The following is a 5,350-nucleotide window of genomic DNA, read 5'->3' as shown; positions in this document are numbered from 1 at the left end:
GCGGGCTTGACACCATATGGGTAATCGTAGACAGATTGACCAAATCAGCACACTTCCTACCAATAAAAGAAACCGACAAGATGGAGAAGCTGACTAGAACGTACATCAAAGAGATTGTACGACTCCATGGTGTGCCGATATCCATTATCTCCAATAGAGATAGTAGATTTACCTCACGGTTTTGGCAGTCTCTACAAAAATCCTTGGGAACTAGGCTTGACATGAGTACGGCCTACCACCCACAAACTGACGGACAGAGCAAACGAACCATTCAAACGTTGGAAGACATGTTAAGAGCTTGTGTGATAGACTTCGGTAAAGCATGGGATACCCATCTACCGCTTATCGAATTCTCCTACAATAACAGCTATCATACTAGCATCAAAGTCGCTCCATTCGAAGCTCTTTACGGTCGCAAATGCAGATCACCCCTGTGTTGGGCTGAGGTGGGGGATACACAGCTAGCTAGAGGGAAAGTCTCTAATAGCACCCTCACTGGCCCTGACATCATAAGGGAAACCACAGAAAAGATCGTTCAAATTCGAGAAAGACTGAAAGCGTCTCGCGATCGGCAAAAGAGTTACGCAGACAAACGACGCAAACCCTTGGAATTCCAGGTGGGTGATCGTGTACTACTAAAAGTTTCCCCTTGGAAAGGAATGATACGATTCGGCAAACGCGGGAAACTAAATCCAAGGTACATCGGGCCATTCGAAATCCTTGCTAGGATTGGGCCAGTAGCATACAAACTTCGATTACCTCAGGAACTCGACAAAGTACATCCCACATTTCACGTGTCGAACCTAAAGAAGTGTTTGTCTGATGAGACACTCGTAATACCACTCGACGAAATCGAAGTAAACGAAAATCTCCACTTCGTGGAGGAACCAGTCGAAATCATGGATCGGGAAATCAAACGAACAAAACAAAGTCGTATTCCCATCGTGAAGGTCCGTTGGAACGCTAAACGAGGACCCGAATTCACCTGGGAACACGAGGATCAGATGAAACAAAAGTATCCACATCTCTTCCCGAACTCTTGAAGTCCCAGTCAAAAATGCAAATTTCGGGATGAAATTTCTTCTAACGGGGGGATAATGTGACAACCGTCAAATTTCGGTCAAGTCAAAGTCAAACAAAGTCAACAAGTCAAACCGGTCAACTCCATTAACCCTTGTATGTTAAGGTTTACGTTGTACAATTCGCTATTTTAATGAGAAAACATCATTTGGAAAATTCATGTGTTTGATTTTCCTTAGCCTTAACAGTGCTAAACAACGAACCAAAGCGATAAAACACTATTGCACAATTATCGGGGGTTGTGTAAGACTCTTAAACATGGCTTAACGGGGTTTACAAATATGACAATTGTAAAAATCTCATCATATTTACTATTTACTATTTACTATTTACTATTTACTACCTACTATTTACTATTTACGTTTTAAAAATTACTATTATTAGCCAATTAGTATTAACCATCTTCTAGAAACATTTGTCATGATTACATCATGAATATGTCATATACACTAACTAGTTATATGGAGAATGTCAACATTTAACACTTATTATTAAAGAATTATATATGAATAGTAATTCTTACTAGTATAAATACAAGGCTTAAGTCACTCATTTTCTACACCATTCTCTCTCAATTTCAAGACTTCCAAGGTTAATCATCAAGCTTCTTCTAAGTGTTTTTGAGTTGAACACTTCTCTTCTCCAACATCCATCCTCTAAGAACACATAAGGTGAGTTCATACCCCTACATTTACATGTTTTTTTTAAGTTTTAAGGGGGGAATACAAGTAAAATCATCAAGAACACAATTAAACTTTTTCTATCAGCTTACATCAGAAAAGATGAACTTCGATCACGGACTGTTTTGGTCAACTTAAATATTTTAGTTTTCAAAACTGTTCCAGGTGCAAGTAGTTCAAACTCTTAGCTTTAAAATGGCTACTTGCACATCTCCATATGATTTTTCTACAATTTATGGTGATTTTTACAAAACTGCCTATCATTTCAGAGGCAAACCCGGACCAGTCTGTGATTATGAATATTTTCACCTCTGTTAGAGATCACTAAAAATCATGATAAAATTTACGAACAAACTAGACTCATATTCCAAACTCTCAGAATTTGCGGATTTGGATTTAGAGCCTTGATGATTTTTCTATAAATTTTCTAAGAACAGTAACAGAAACTGTATTCAACGAAAAGTTGCTGTCAATTTCATTTCACCTTGTAACATGTTGAGCAAGGTGTATATCTTTATGTGATTATATGTTATTGCAATATATGACATTTTATCTTAATATTTAGACACACATCAGTTTACAAATGGATTTGGACATATAAAATATAAAGAATAACAAGTGATTATAATCAAGGTACAACCTATACATTCAAACATTTAATAAACTATTTTGAATATAGTTTGCATACATTACTACGTACTACCCTTGGTTGATAAACTATAATAGGTATAGTTTATGATACATTACATAACACATACATTTAAAAAGGGTACATTTATACAAAGGATATTTTCATTAAGCAAGGTACGGCCATACGGTACCAAGTTTTCATAACACGTAATTCCGTTAATGACTTTGTGAGACATTTACTTCAAATTACCATTAAGTCCTGTATTGTAACCAGAGTCTCCTTGAGGGAGAGCGTGATAGTTGTGTATAGATCTATATTGGGTTTGACAAACCCACACCTAAACTGCATGCAACAGTTAGACCGATAGGTCTGGGGTGACAAATGTCATAACATTTCCGACGCCTGAAGAACGTCGTTTTAGGCAACCTTGGTCATAGTATGGTTATAATAAACTCACATAAAGTATTAATAAACATTGGAATTTACGGGAACTTCATTAAAATTTAACGAGTTTATGTCGATTTAAACTTGCATTGTTTTACTATAAATATGACAAATTATTTGTACATTTCGGTCTTTGGGTTTTAAGACTACATTTACACATTAAGGAAAATATTGGATTTTCTGGAACGAACACTACTTTTACAAGAAAAGGCTTTAATAAACTCACATAATGTATTAATGAATATTGGAATTTACGGGAACTTCATTAAAATTAAACGAGTTTATGTCGATTTAAACTTACATTATTTATTATAAGTAAGAAAAGTTACTTATACATTTCGGTCTTTGGATTTAAGACTACATATACATTTTAAGGAAAATATTGGATTTTTCTAAAACAAATACTACTTTTACAAACGAAAGGCTTTTAATAATACCAAACAAAAGCTTATGAACTCACCAACCTTTGTGTTGACACTTTTTCAAACAACTTGTATTCTCAGGAAATCATTAAACAGGTAACCAAGTGCTTTTGAGGATGGGATGCTAAGGCGTCTACTATTTCATATTTTGTCAACATATTGTAATTGATTCGTAAACATGTAATTCATACAATGATGTAACTTTTTCAATTATATATATGTTGGTTGTGTTTGCTTGAATTACTATTACAATTGTTGTTATGATACTATACATGAAGTCCTCCACCCCCGGACGTTTCCGCCAGCCTTGGTTTGGGGGTGTGACAAGTAGTAAGTATACTAGTGTTAGATTTCGATTAGAGACTCACTAGCGAATACCATTATTGTAGGAATCGGGAGTGGTACATGTGGAACGTAGTTCAAGGCACCAATAGCATCATCTCAATGTATTGTGAGTATTCACGACTCCCCTATTTTCGGTTTCTTTTAAATGTTTTGGGGGTGGGAAGACATGTCTTAAACAATCTATGTTCATTGTATTTATTTGACTCGTATAAACTTGGTTGCTATATTTTGCATATTGTGAGTATTCACAGCCCATATTTTACGTTTTTAATGTTTTGGGGTGGAAAGCATGCTACAATTTCTATGAACATTATTTTATAAACTTGTGCTATGAACTATATTATATGAACTTTGTTGTATGAACCTTGTATTATGAACTTGTACTATGAATTTGGTGTTATGAACTTGTACGATTAAGTCCCCGGAGAACCGATACAACCTATTAACTCATATTTGAGCCGATGGTCTTATGGATAGCGCTATTTGGGATCGACAGCCCCCACTCGCCCGAAACCGTGAGTGCATATTTCCATGAACTGACATCATGGAAACCATGGACATGATGGAATGGGGGCAGGAACGGTCATTAGGCTTGGGTAGTGAACTCATGAATGGAAACTTGATGCATATACGAATCTTATATCGTATTTTAGTAACGAAACTTGTATACTCATTTTATCAACGAAACTTATATACTCATTTTAGCAATGAAACTTGTTTACTCGTTTTAGTACCGAACATTATTTCCCATGAGAATATGAACATTGCATCTCATTTGAGCAACATATTTTATCTCTCATGATGACAACGAACTTTGTTTATGCAAAGTTATTTACTTATTTTGGCAATATATTTTTATTCGTGGAAACTTTTATCAAAATATTTATTTCGATTTATGAAACCAATATTATTTTTAAATATGTGAGTACTCACCAACTATTTTTGTAGTTGACGCTCGTTTTACATGCTTTTTCAGGAATCATCTAGTAAGAGGCACATAGAGACACAACACTTGTAGGAGCATTTGCATGTGTTGACTTTTAAATACATTGTAATCTCTTTTAAAAAGTTGTTCAAACTCATTGTAAATTTGTAATGATTTTTAATACTGTGGTTGGTGTTGTCTTTTAACTTTTGCTATGAGACCCTTTGTACTGCCACGCCCCGTATTTCCGCTTTAGCGAGGTGTGATAGAAATGGTATCAGAGCCGAAGGTTATAGAGAATACCGGTTTTCCTTTGGAGAACCACAACTATAGCCAAAAATTTTCTAAACGTTTTTTTTTAAATACTGAACATACTACTGGTATAACTAATTCGAGTACACATTATTGGACTTTAATTAAGTATAGCCTGGCCAATTATGCTTAATTAAGGAAAGTTAATGTGAGGCTGGAATGGTTATAGTATAATTATGTTCAAAACAATTTTCAACTTAAACTTTTGAAAAACAAAATTTTTCGGTGTGCGTACGGGCATTGCATATTATAGGCATTCATCTAGATACACTTAGAAACTAAGTGCACTTTTATAACAATGCCTTTATTCAGAAATATTCTTATCCCTTATCAAGTGCTAGGTTAACCACTTAGGTTATATCACTTGCCACTCTAGGAGCAATGCACTTAGTACTGAGAATGAGTATTCCTCGGTAGATTTTGACTTTAGATGTAAGGTTAGCAGCTAGATACACACTACTAATAATCTTAAGTCGAAACCTATATCAATTATTCCTCGATACCTCTTCAT

At 35.1% G+C, this 5,350-nt stretch overlaps 1 long non-coding RNA gene across 2 annotated transcripts; it reads left to right on the top strand.

Moving 5' to 3' along the window:
• Positions 1-1,648: 1,648 nt before the first annotated feature.
• On the top strand, positions 1,649-4,624 carry LOC145117523 (uncharacterized). Of its 2 annotated transcripts, XR_013712697.1 has the most exons (4): positions 1,649-1,751; positions 3,339-3,437; positions 3,647-3,708; positions 4,579-4,624. It is a non-coding gene; the product is annotated as an uncharacterized LOC145117523 (long non-coding RNA). The 2 variants fall into 2 exon arrangements; XR_013712698.1 differs by lacking the exons at positions 3,647-3,708; positions 4,579-4,624 and having other exon boundaries at positions 3,339-3,509.
• The last annotated feature ends 726 nt before the right edge of the window (positions 4,625-5,350 follow it).

Source organism: Lactuca virosa, chromosome 5 (assembly GCF_052849685.1).
Source record: "Lactuca virosa cultivar CGN04683 chromosome 5, Lactuca_virosa_CGN04683_v6, whole genome shotgun sequence".
In the NCBI taxonomy this organism is placed as follows: Eukaryota; Viridiplantae; Streptophyta; class Magnoliopsida; order Asterales; family Asteraceae; genus Lactuca; species Lactuca virosa.
Note: the sequence above shows the minus strand (reverse complement) of the source record. Positions and strands in the feature narration are given on the sequence as shown.